The sequence below is a fragment of the Phocoena phocoena genome, chromosome 10 (assembly GCF_963924675.1).
Source record: "Phocoena phocoena chromosome 10, mPhoPho1.1, whole genome shotgun sequence".
In the NCBI taxonomy this organism is placed as follows: domain Eukaryota; kingdom Metazoa; phylum Chordata; class Mammalia; order Artiodactyla; family Phocoenidae; genus Phocoena; species Phocoena phocoena.
The window spans coordinates 36401297-36414751 of record NC_089228.1 but is presented as its reverse complement, the minus strand read 5'-3'; the positions used below and the strand labels follow the sequence as shown (position 1 = coordinate 36414751).

Here is a 13455-nt window from a genome sequence, read left to right as displayed (position 1 = left end):
TCATCCAGTGCTGTCTCTCTATCCCCAGCTCCAGCTGAGAAGGGGGTGGGGCCCATGGCACTGGCTCCTGCCCCTTCCATCCACTCCCACTCACCTACCCAGCGTCAGGGTCTCTGGATCACTGTGTAGCCCTGGGTCATGTCCAGTACTCACACTTAAGCCTTTACTCAAGAGCCAGGGCTCCGTTTCCACCTGTTCTCTCCCAGCTGCCCACCACCCCCATCAAGGCATTCCTCCCTGTCCTGTTCAGTTCACCCCAGGAAGCTGACCGCAGGAACATGTGAGCTTGGACCTGAATCCCTACTGATTGCAACTCTGGGTAAAGCTGTCCTGGGGACCCCATCTTGGGGGAGCTGGTCAGAGACCCATAGGGCAGGGAGAAGTACCCCTCCTCCATGTGGCTGTCTGGGTCTGGTGGTCAGTAGCTTGGGGTGAAAGCAGCCAGCCTGTAGCATGGGGCAGAGCTCTCCTTCGCTCACACCCCCAACCTGGGAAATGGGAGTGGTCCAGCACATACCTGACCAGCAACCACAGCCCCCCAGGAATGGACACTTGTAGGGGTCACAGCCCCACGGACAGCTCCGCTGCTGCCACCCGGCAACCTCGCAGCCGCAGCCCAGCCAGAGGCAGGGTCCTGAGCTCTGGACTCTAGGACAGGGCATACATTCAGACCGTCAGGGATGGCTGTTCTGGGCAGCCCAGCCCCCCGCCCACCCAGTCGGGTACCCCCTGAGGGTCTCCCTCCACCCAGGGCCACCCACAGAAGCCAGGCACCAGGGCTGGGACAGAGCTTGCCAGCTCCTGACAAGCTTTGCCCCCCGTGGCCAACTGGCTGCCCCTCTGTCCTTGGCTCCTGCTAACCACCGGGGAATCTGAAGCTGGCACTCCGACTGCTGCTCCCACTGGTCCGGGCAGAGAAGCGGCGGGCTGGACTGCCCCGTCCCCCCACCCACCTGCCCCCAGAGCTCCGGCTGCCCGCGCCTGCCGGTGCCCGATCGCTCAGCTCACCTCAGCGGCGCTGTCTCCTCGCCAGAGGCACTGCGGTGTGGGAACTGTCCCGAGGAGCCGGTTCTCAGCTGAAACAAAGAGGTGGGGGAGAGAGAGGGGGGCAGCAGGAGAGGGAGAGGGTGAGTGAGCAGGCGAAGGAGTGGAGACTGGAGGGGGAAGAAAGAAGGGAGAGGATGAGAGAGAAGAGGGGAGGGGAGGAGGCCTGACTTCCAGGGACCGAAGGACCAAGGAAAGAGGGAAGAGGAAATGGGGAGGGGGCGGAGGAGGTGAGGGGGCCAGACCTAGAGAGGGGAGGTTGTTAGAGGGGCGGGACGTGGGGCAAGTGAGGGGGCGTGGGCAGGAGAGGGAGTAGTGGAGAGGAGGGCTGCAGGGGGCGGGCGGGCTGGGGGCTGGGCAGGGTGGGCAGAGAGGCTCCACCCCATCCCATGCCAGGCTCTGCTACTTGAGTGGGCAAAAGGCCACGAAGGGGAATGGGAGGGAGAGGCTCTGGGCTGTGGGCTGGCTAGGAGGATGGGCCAGGGACAAAGGCGGGAGAAGAACAAAGGTGTCCGAATGGAGGAATGGGCCCCTGCTGACCTCTGGGTGCCGCAGTCTGGAGCGTCCTGGACAGAGTCTCCTGAATGGAGGGCAGGTCCACTCTGGGGCGGTCCAGGCTCTGAAGTGTCAGCCTGAGGTCAAGGGGAGAGGGGATGGGCTGTGAAAGCGGGCAGGGGTCCCCTTCATTCTGCTGAGACTGACCACACATCGGGATGCCACTGTCACTGTGTCTTTGGGGGAGGGGATGGTGGATGGGGTCCAAAGCCTGGACTGAGAACTGGGTAGGGGAAGTCCCCTTTTAGGGAAGAGCATTTGGGGCCCCAAGGGAGGTGGGGAGGATGGTAGGCACAATGGGGAAGAATGAAGGGAGTGGGGAAGCAGGGGATAGGGAGGGGGTGAGTTGGGAAGGAGGCTGCAGGGGGCGGGTCCAGAGCTGCAGCCCCTTAACAGGCCCATCTAAAGCAGAGGCCTCCTGCACATCCCACGATTCTTGGGCTGCCTAATGCAGACCTAATGAAGGATGGAATAATGAACCACTTCCTGCTGCTCCCTCCTGCTGCTAAGTGCTGCTGTGACAGGCAAGGGCACGAGGGAATTCCGCTTGGGCTTGGGCCGCTGCGGCACAAGTCTGTGTTAGTGTTGTGAGGGGCAGGGGAGGTAGGGTGGCCTTGATCAGAACCATCCTATCCCTCTCTAGTCCCAGGCGCAGCACCTCGGGCTGGTCCAGTCTCCTCCCATGCTCAGAGGCACAGGAGGCCGTCCTAAGCTTATGACCAAGGGAAGTTCCCCTTCTCATTCCCACTGGAGACTCCTTATAGAAAGTCCAGCACACCAACATGCTTTGGAGAGCAGGAAGAGGGGAGGGAGCTGTGGGCTTGCCTAAAGCTGTGACAGGGAGAGGAGGAGTCAGCCTCCATCCCACCCTGCGTGGAAGGGTAAGAGCTAGATGCCCTTAGACTCTGCCTAGCCCAACTCCCTCCACCTCCTCAGGGAAGCTGTCCCAGCCCCACCAAGGAGGGCCACATCAACCGGGCTGCCACTGTTCCAGCTACCTCCTCTCGTAGCCTGGAATCCCATAAAAGGAAAGGACCTCCCTCCCTCCCTCCCTTCTTCCCTCCCTCCCTCCCTTCCTTCCTCCCTTCCTCCCTCCCTTCCTTCCTCCCTTCCTCTCTTCCTTCCTCCCTTCCTTCCTCCCTTCCTCCTTTCCTCCCTTCCTCCCTTCCTTCCTCCCTTCCTCCCTCCCTTCCTTCCTCCCTTCCTCCCTTCCTTCCTCCCTTCCTTCCTTCCTCCCTTCCTCCCTTCCTTCCTCCCTTCCTTCCTTCCTTCCTCCCTTCCTCCTTTCCTCCCTCCCTTCCTCCCTTCCTTCCTTCCTTCCTCCCTTCCTTCCTTTCTCCCTTCCTCCCTCCCTCCCTTCTTCCCTTCCTCCCCCCTCCCTCCCTTCCTTCCTCCCTCCCTCCCTTCCTTCATTCCATTTACTTCTAAATAAATGCAAATTTACAGAAGAATTGTCAATAAGAATAGTGTAAGACACCCATATACCATCTAGCCACATCGGCTACTGTTAATATTTTTCCTCACTTGCTCTCCCTTTCTATATATGTATTTGCTCTGTATGTGTGCATAGTTATATGTATTTTTTTCCTGAGCCATTTGAGAGTAAGTTGCAGATGTCATGGATAAAAGGATGGTTTCTTATCTGTTTCTGTCTCCTGGAGCCAGTGTAGGGGAGCCCAGACCATGTTGTGTGGAATGAATGGAGGCCTGGGACAGGCAATGAATGAGTGCGTATCGTCTATTGGGAGCATGAGGCCTGGGAGCTGGAGAGACTTGGCCGAGGCTGCCTTGGGAGTTGGGCCTGTCCAGGGCTAGGCCTCACGTTCCTCTTGTTTTTTCTTTCCTCCAGCCTGGGAGGCAGGGAGCCATTGCCCACCAAAGTGAGCATGTGGTGTTTGCCGGGTGTGGAGCTGCAGCATATGTCTATGGAGGTGGCAGCAGGCGGGTGGGGTGGATCTGGGAGAACAGGGATGCCCACACTGAGGCACCTGGGCACACTCGCCAGACTGGGCACTGCTTGGCTCTGTTGGGTTTGAGAAGACTCAGCTCTTGGAGGCCCCAGCTACAGTGCTGAGGCCTCAAACTCTTGCCTTTGGGACCCTCCCCACAGCCTCATGAGAGACAGGGCAGGGATGGGGGCCCTCGCTTGACAGCTGGTCCATGGTGATAGACTTAGGGAAGGATGAGGGCTCTGGTCATTCTGGACACAACTGTCCCTGACACAGGGCTGGCATTCCTTCTGGTCCCTCAGTACCCCCAAATGGGTTGGACTCCCATCTGGGGCCGTCCTCCAGATGGCTGCTCTCTTCTCTCTCCTAACCCCAACCTGAAGGTTATGGTTAAAAAGTTTGGCATTAAAAAAAAAAATCACACCTTGAAAGATTATCTGATCCCTGAGGCCCTTATGTCCTCTCTCACAGTTGAGGTCCTCCTCCTCCAGGAAGCCTTCCTGACTTCCTCAGGCTGTCTTCCACCTTACATGCCAGCTCTGTTTATTCCTTTGCTGGCTCACACTGGTGCTGTCCCCTGGGCCTAGGGCTTTGCTCGGTCATCAGCCTTTCTCCCTCCTGCTGTCCCAGGCTGGGCATGTAACTATTGTCCTATATAGGTGGATGACAGTGGCTTGGTTAGTCCTTCCTGGACATTGAGTCCCTCTGATGCCACTGTGCCCCGTATATCTGAGATTCCACAAGCTCTGGGCTGGCTGAGGTGGGGGGTGGGCAAGAGGACCCACTGGAGAGAGGTAGAAGGTTATTTAAGACCACTGGCCTGTCAGGGCAAAGGCAGGCCTCCAGCCTGGATCTCTGACCACCTGTCTAGCACCTTCTGCTTTCTCCCCTGGAGCATGGGCAAGCCTGTCCAGGGCAGCGGCCGAGGGTCCTCCCTGAATCCCACCTGGGTGACGGCAGGACCTGCAAAACTGAGGGAAGAATGCCCCCCCTCCCCCCCGAATTTATTAGCCCCAGCCCATCCATGTGAAAGCCTAGGGGACACGGGCTTCCTCTCACCCTGCCCATCCCCCCGAAGAGATTTCAGCCAATTAGCACATACAGTATTTACTTAATTAGGGTAATGACATAATTAGTGCAAGTTGGGCTCCATCACATGGCTTCAACATGCAATTATGAGCCGTCAGCGGGAGGCAACATTGTGAAAATGCTCATTCAGTTTTGGTTCCAGCATGGAGGCCACAGCAGCTGCCTCTGCTTTGGAGGCAGTGGCCGCTGTGTGCGTGAGACGCGGTGACTGTCAGAAGCTGACAGACAGGCGAGGACAGAAGAGTCAGCAGGAGCAGAAAGGCAGTTTCCAGGGCTGATGGCATCCCTGACCAAGCCTCTCCCATCACAGATGGGTACTGCCATCCCCACAGCCAGGGCCCTGGCTAGGCTGGTCTGGCTGAGATCGGGGGCCCGGGCAGTCTAGGCCCCTCTGCCCCCAGGTTCTCTGCCTGAAATACTACCATTAGCCGGCTGTCTCTTCTCTCTTCAGGGTTTTGATGCTCACACCAGCCACTAGCCTATTGGCCCCTCAGAGTGGCTCTTCGAGGCCACAGACTGGAAGGACTGGATTGATTACTGCTATCCTCATTGGACTTGTGGTAAACTGAGGCTTGGGGCAAGGAAGGTGTTAGATCTGATGGTGGCAGTGCTGCTGACCCAAGAGGCAGCCCAACATGGCCAGACACTCCTCGAGCCCAGGCAGCTCCCCCTCAGCTTCAGGAAGGTCTCCTGCCCCATGGCTCTTTCCCCTAGGAGGGGGCAGGGAATCACTGGGGGACCCCCAGAGTCCTGCTCCCTCAGCCTCCCCTGCACTCCCCACCCCCTGCCTCCTTCCACAAGGCCAGGAGGTGGGGCCCTGACCTGCCTGAGACCATCCACAGCCTTCCCCTCAGTGAGTCTCACAGCTTTCCTGGGCAGGGGTCGGGGTGGGGGGTGGGGGGGAAGGAAGTGAGGGAAGATGGGACTCAGTGCCACCATTGTAAAGATGGGCAAGCCGAGGCTCCAGGGCCTCCAAGAGGTGCTGTTAGAGCCAAAATCAGGTCCCAGCAACTCTACTTTCTGTCTGGCTGGGTCACCTGGGCGGATTCTCTCTCTCAGGCCTCAGTATCCCTGTGTGAAGGGAGAGTCTATGATTTCAGACATCCTGACACTGTCCAGAGTCCCCAGGGAGGTACCTAAGGAATGTGACATATTTCTTCCCTCTCTCCAAATTATGTCGTCATAGTTGTCCCTCCTCTTTCTGTCCCACCTGTGCCCTGCATGCGGGTCAGGCCCCTGGGGAGACAGCTCTGACTGGCAATTCCAACTGCCCCAGGCTGGGCCCCCTGCCCTTCTGAACTGGGGAATCCTGTCTGGGAGGCATGGGCTCTGGGGGCCATCCCAAACCTTCCCACTCAGTGGTGCCCCCTCTTATAGGCAATACCCGCAACTGGCTGGACTTAGCTTCCATCCAAGCCCCTCTCTGGGTCTGGAGGCATATGATCAAGGTGAGGCCAACTTGTTTGCTAATTGCTGACTATGGGCCAGCCACCTTGGGCCTGGTTACTGGGGTTAAATGGGGAGCAATGGGCAGGCAAAGATGAGGGTCACTACCTCCAGGAGCTCATGGTCTCAGGGTTCAGACAGACCCAGCCCCAAGGAGTGTCCTCCAAAGGGTAGGCAGAGATAAGTGCCAGGAAGAGCCAAGTTCAAACAAGCAGAGGTCCCAACCCTTTCCCTCACCGGTCAGGAGACACGGCACCTGCAGGGCCTGGGACAGGCAAGAATTTCAGTTCACAGAGGATGTACTTCAGATGGTAGGACCAGTGTGAGCAGAGGCTGGGAGGCCACAGTAGGATGTGGGGATGTCATCTTCAGGTGTGAGGTGTTTGGGTGGGTTCTGGGGAGCTCGAGGAAGGGGCTGGGGACTCTGGCTGTTTGTGGGAGGGTCAAGGCATTCCCTCAACATCCATTCAACAAAAAGTCCTTACTATGTGCCAGGCACATGTTCTAGGCTGGAGATTCAATAGCGACCAAGATGAAATCCTTACCCTCGTGGAACCTATACTCTAGTGGGAGTCAGGAAAATGAGAATAGTGTGGTGCATGGGCGATGCAGAAGATCCTAACAGGGCGATGTGCTAGGGCTAGGGGGGCCCGGGTGTGGCTTCAGCCCCAGCTGAGGCAGGGTGGCCAGAATGATGGGGCTGGGAGAGGGGCGCTCTTCCTGCGGGTCTGGCTTGTGTCCCCTGGCTCACCCCCACTCGCCAACTTTCAGTTTTGAGGTTCACTCCTGGCCTGCAGGCATAACTCCTGGGTGTCCCTTCTGCAGGGAGAAGAGGTGGCTGCCACCACCAAAGCCATCCTCCTGGTCCCGGGCTCTTCCATGCCAAGCACATTAGGGGATAATTAAGTAAAAATAGGCCTTCTGAGCAGTGTAGCTCATTAAGGCCTAATTAAGTTAATTAGTTCCAGGTGTGGGTGGTGAGGCTCAAGTGAGGCAGTCGCTATTTGCTGTAATTGCATTTTCACAGCCACAGTGGTGGCAGTGGTAGCGGTGGTGGCAGAGGCCGTGGCTTCCTCTGAGGCCTGGAAGCCCGCCAGGAGGTCCAGGAGGCTGCCACTGAGCTGAGAGGAGTATGAAGCAGCAGAAGGCTGGCCCGGGACCACCCACAGAGAGCAGTAGCTGGAGTTTCAAGGTCAGCCAAGCCCAGGGAAACCTTCTGCCCTCTCAAACTTGCTTGTTCTCTGCCCAGGGGTTGGGGTTGGGGTTGGGAGCTGTACAAAGCCACCAACAGGCATCCCCCCTCCAGCTGAGCAGCGTGGGTGCACCGCGGCTGGACCTTTGGATTTCCTCACACCCGTGGTGATCCCCAGGAAGACTGTAAAATGGCTTTGCTGAAAGCGAAGATGTGGCTCAGAGGCAGTGGGTGAGACCTCTAGGAATCCACCTAAATCACCCTCTCCCTTCGGCATAAGGCACCAATTCCTGTCCCTTTCTGGCAGATGTGTAGCTGTTAGAGATGCCCCCTCTTTGCAGTTCAGGGTAGGGGGGGGCACACAAATCTGGGGCCTCGGCAGAGGACCTGCTGGCTCAGTCAGTCTCCTGCCCTGGACATCTCCCCGAGCCCACTTCCTGCTCTGGCTTCTACACCCAGCTGACCCCGGGGACCTGCCTGTATAGGACAGCCCTCCCAGCCTTGGCCACACTCTCATTCATTCATCCATTTGTCTCTCGGTCACTGAGCATCTCCTTTGTGTCAGGCAGCAGGGCTGGGGATGCAAGGCTGGGTGAGACAGGCTGGACCCTGCCCCATGGTGCCTTTGGTCTCTCTGAGGAGGCAGACACACACACACACACACACACACACACACACACACACACATATATGTGTTTTTTCTTTTTTCTTTTGGTTGCACTGCATGGCTTGTGGGATTGATCCTGGGCCTTTGGCAGTGAAAGCGCAGAGTCCTAACCACTGGACTGCCAGGGAATTCCCAAGGCAGACATATTAATGGTCATGGCTACACAGTTTTGTCATGGCTGTAGGAGCACAGGGGTGCTTAACCCAGACCTGGGAGGAAAGATGCCTGAGCTGCAGTGAATATGATCCAGGTGAGAAGTGGGCAGGCACCTGATTTTTACCAGGAACTAAAAGGGCCTCTCTCTGGCCAGAGGGCAGCACAAGGTGCCAAGCAGGGAGAGGGAGGGGCCATGGAGGGGTCTAAGAAGGGCTTCTGGGTAGGAGGAACTGGTAACTGCTGGCTGGGAGGCCAGGGAGGTGGTGCCCAGGGCCATGGCTGTGGATCTGGAGAAGAGGGGATTTGAGGGATGTTTAGGAGTAGAACTGATGGGGCTTGGTATGAGGGGTAGGGAAGGAAGAGCTGTCAGTTCCCTAGGGAGGGGACGTGGGAGTGGGACTGAGCTCTGAAATGTCCCCACAGGGCTGGCACTAGGATGAGACAAGTCAAGTGCATGGGATGCAAAATTTGGGGTACTCACTCCCAGTCTTGTGTTTCCACCTGTGCCTTGTCCCTGGTCCTCTGAAACTTCTCACTAAAACAAACTTTGGAAAGTGGAAGCCACTCCTGGAGATGAGAAAACAGGGGGATAGTCTGGGCAGCGTGTCCCCCTCCATCCTTCAACCCCTACCTGGGAGGTGCTGCCTTCTCTGCACCCTCCAGGACTGGGGTGAGGCTGGGATGGATACCTTAGGGTCTCACATGCTTTGGACAGGGACTCTGTTTCCATCCTGATGCCTGAATAACGGGTATCCCATCCAGCTTCTCCTTGCATGCCTCTCATGACAGGTGCTCCCTGCCACCTGGATAGCCCAGTCCCTTGGCTCAGGCCATTGCACAGAATGTTTTACCCTGAGCCCAGATCTGCCTTGCACTGTGTTCTGTGTTCTGCCACCTAACAGTGGCCTCAGCTATGCCCTCCTACCCTCTCCCACCCCTCAGGTGGGTCTGCTGATCCCCTTTCCCAAGCTTAACATTTCTGAGCTTCAGTGTCCTCACCTGTAAAAGGGGAAACAATAATAGCCACCATCTTCCAGGGCTGGTGTGAGGATTAAGTGACATGATGTATAAACCTCATGACACATTCTAGTTCCTCAGTAACAGCTTCCTAACCCATAGTGATAATAAATAACTACAGAGGTGGACATTGTCCTCCTGCTGGCATGGGCCACCAGTGGTGCAGCCTCAGCCCAGGCCCCAACACCCACCTGATGGCCTCAGGTAGCAGACTCTGCTATCGCCCCAGCACATCCAGCACAGATGCAGAGCTAATCCCAGAGGAAGATGTTCACGGGAAGAGGAAGTGACATTTTCTTGAGATGGCCGTGCTGTGTTGAGACGTGGGGTCGGGGCCCTGCTGTTTGGAATCAGTTCTCTGCTCAGTGTTCACTGCATTGCAGGAGAGCCCAAGACCCTCCCCTGTGGCCCTCTGCTCGTCAAGTCTCATTCAGGGGGATCAGTGGTGGCTGAGGAGGGGGGGTGCAGACCCACCCTGACTGAGGTGTCTGCCTGGAGGTGTCTCTGGGGCACATCCCTAGACCCTGTCATGTCTGTGGGGCTGCCCTGGTGGTGGGTGTCTGTCCTGAGCCTAAGGGGCCTGCAGAGAGAGCCCTGAATCCCATGGAAGGTGGAAGACCCTACAGAAGCTCACACCAAACCCTCAAGGTTGTGCTGATCATTGTTGGGGTGCCCAGACTCCTCCCACGAGACTGGGGTGGTAAGCCTGGGGCAGGGGCTTGTAGGAACTCCTGGCTCCTCTCAAAGATCAGAGGAGCCAGCCCAGGAAGAAAGGACAAAAGTTGCTACGGCCTAGTCTCTAAAGCCATCCTGCTCCCCTTCTGTGCCATCCGATGCCTGGAGCCAGGTCCACATCCCAGGAGCACGCTCTGCTTCTCCTCGGGGGTTCCCTGTTGAACATCAGAACTTGTCTCTAGGGGATTCCTGTAGATTTAAGCAGTGGTCATGCTCTCCAAGTCTTGGTGACCTGGGACTTTCAGATTCCTGTGTGAGGCGGGGAGTGCGCCACAGGGGAGGGACCACAGGTGCAAAGGCCTGGAGCAGGGTGGCAGGGTGGACACATGGGGATGCCAAGTCCTCTGGGCAGGCCGAGGTGGTGCTGGGAGTGGAGGATGTGTGATGTTTGTGGGGTGGGCATGGAGCCTGCTTTGTGCAGAGTGCACCTTGCTTCATTCTCACCCCAGCTGTGGGTGGGAGGGCTCTCCATTACTCTCAACACCCCTTGATTTTACAGACTGGGGCTCCAGGAGGAGAAAGGGCTTGCTCATGGTCACACAGCTGGTGGGGCCAGGGTGGCCACAGCCTGCTCCCAGCCCTGTCCAATCCTGGTGGCTAGGCTCCTCCCCATGGGGGTGTCAGGAGAAGGGACAACTGTGGCGCTTGATTTGTTGTTTGGCGTGGGGGCCTAAAGGCTGGAGGTCCTGGATCCCCAGTAGGCCTGCCTCTTCCTCTTGCTCTCTGTGGCGTGATCCAGGCCAAGGCCCAGCTTGGCTCTGTACCTTGGTTTCCTCAGTTATACAGGGAGGTCATCAAATTGTTCAGCCATGGTGCATCAGTGGAGAGGGGTGGTCCATTTATAGATGGGAAAATGAGGCACAGGGAGGGGACAGGAGAGCCTGGGGCCCTGGTCACTCTCAGGCCCACAGACTCAGCCATGAGAGTGTGGTCAGTAGCCAAGGGAGGAAGCTGCAGGGGTTGATGGCCAGCAAACCCAGCTTTTCCAGTTTCCTTTAACGTGCCCTCCAGTCCCCTCTGCCTCGGGTTCACAACTCTACCCCAACTGAATGTGTCTGGAGGCAAGGCCCCTTTCTCTCCACCCCCGAATTATGGCTTGGTCACAAAAGCTGGACCATGACCAAACAAAGGGACAAGGATGAAAGTGCTGGTTGTCATGGCAACCTGGTGGGTTGCTGGGACCCAGGGGAGGGGCTTGGCTGTGTGCCTGAGCCCAGGCATCTGGACAACCTCTGAGCATGAGCCAAGGTGGCCCAGGGGCTCACAGAGATGCCCCTCCTGCTCAGGGCCCACAAGAGCCGGGTGAACAATGACAACATCACCCCCCACGGTGGCACCTGCTCCCTGGGCCTCCCCTGGTGGCCCCATTATCCTGCACCTGCTGCCCCCCACCACACCTGCTCCCCAGCCCAGGCATCCTCCCCAAGGCACTCCCTGCCCATCCCCAGGCCCAGCTGCCTGCTCTGAGGGCCACTCAAGAGGGCCTGTGCAACCGGGAGGGGTAGCAGGGACGGACGTCCCTGGTCAAGGGCAGGGGGTCCAGCTGACAAGCCAGCTCTGCCTTACCAGTAGCATGTATGTCCATGACAAGACCTCCACTCCAGGACCTCAGTCTGCTTACCTATAAAATGGGAGCAACCATTCCTGCCCTCAGGGTCTCCAAGAGTAAGTTCCCTTCTGCTTGGAAGGAGATCTGAGGCCAGGATGTCCCCAGAGCTGGGTCAGGGTGGACAGTTGGAGAGAGAAGAGGGAAGGGGGTTGTCTTGGGTCACACTCTCAGGGCCACCTCTGTTAGACCACGTGGAGACCTGAAAGCCTCCTACACATTTAAGAGTCACTGTGTAGAGGTGGAGATGACATTTCCCAGAGGCCCATCATGGGTACAGGGGAACTGGGCAGGGGACCTATCAGTGCCAGGTTCTTTTTTAAAATATATTTATTTATTTACTTATTTTGGGCTGCATTGGGTCTTTGTTGCTGTGCATGGGCTTTCTCTAGTTGTGGCAAATGGCGGCTACTCTTCCTTGTGGTGTGTGGGCTTCTCATTGTGGTGGCTTCTCTTGTTGCGGAGCACGGGCTCTAGGCGTGTGGGCTTCAGTAGTTGTGGCACACGGGTTTAGTTGCTCTACGGCATGTGGGATCTTCCCAGACCAGGGCTCGAACCCGTGTCCCCTGCATTTGCAGGCGGATTCTTAACCACTGTGCCACCAGGGAAGTCCCTTGATCAGCTTTCCACGTCAACTTAGCTTTTGGAGTAGCTTTAATCGTCCATATGCAGTCAACTGCTTGGCTGGGTTTTGTTTTTTCCTCTTGTTCTACCTGAGTAGAACACACTATTCTGTCAGATCCTGACAGCTCAAACTGGCGATCTGGGATGGGATTTAAAATACCTCAGTAAGTAAAGTCTGGATCTGGAATAAATGAATATTTTGCTCAAAATCCCAGTCCTTCAAGTTCTTCATCAGAACTAAACTTAATCCACATGAATCTCCCTGTTGATCTAATTAATGGAGGGCTTTTCACACCACAGTAACAATCTATAAGTGGAGAGAAACCAAATGGCCCATCTTGAACTCCCAAGTGATCAAACCGACATTCAAATGATGGTTCTATATAATAATGTTTATCAAAGGTCAACTCTATTCTTTGACGTGGAGCAGCTTCCAAAATGTAGATGCATTCCTTGTTTGGTGGATATGAGTCAGGATAATTTGGTGAAGGAAAATGACCTCTGTTGCTGGTTCGAACCCAGATGCCACACTGGGTTGCAGGAATGTGCTTGATTCCAATATTTTGTCCATCTTGGGTCTTTTGGGCCCAGTGCCAGGTTCTTGAGTGGCTTGTTAGGAGTATCAGGGAAAGAGGACACTGGGGCAGGGACCCTCCATGAGGAAAGGATGGCCTGGGGGTCTCTGGTGATCCAACAGCCAGTTCAGGTGGGGACACTGAGATCCTAGGAACGATCTGTATCTGGCTCTCTGATACCACCTCCCCGGCAACCGGATGGTGGAATGGAGGAGGGACAAGGGGACAGGAGGAGTGGGAAGCTCCGCAGGATGCCCCTCCCCATCCTGGAGAGGGAAGGAGATGCCTGTGGTCACTGGTCTTTGTGTCGTCTCCCCCTTCTAGTGTCTCCCTACACCCTGCAGCCCAGCCCCAGGTTCCCATCCTACTCTGCTGTGACCTTGGGTGAGGCCCTCTCCCCTCTTGCCACCTCAGTTTGCCGACCTGGAGTGTGGGAGCAGGTTGCCGAGGAGACTGCCAGCTCCAGCTGCCGCCCTGGGTTTTTGAACACCCCCAGGCCATCGCCACTAAGATGGAGAGGTGTGGCCCCACCTCTCTGATACAAACTTGAACAAACTTATTTTTGCTGACCAGTCAGAGTTTCTTTTTCTTTTTTTTTAAATTTTTTAAAACTGAAGTATAGTTGATTCATAGTATTGTGCTAATCTCTGCTGTACAGCAAAGTGACTCAGTTATATACATATAGACATTCTTTCTTTAAATATTCTTTTCCATTGTTTTATCACAGAATGTATATTTTTAAAAATATTTATTTATTTGGCTGCATTGGGTCTTAGTTGCAGCATGCGGGATCTTCATTG

At 56.3% G+C, this 13455-nt stretch overlaps 1 pseudogene; it reads right to left on the bottom strand.

Annotated features, from left to right (window-relative positions):
* Positions 1 to 561: 561 nt before the first annotated feature.
* LOC136129546 (neuropilin and tolloid-like protein 2) lies at positions 562 to 13156 on the bottom strand (annotated as a pseudogene).
* Positions 13157 to 13455: the final 299 nt, after the last annotated feature.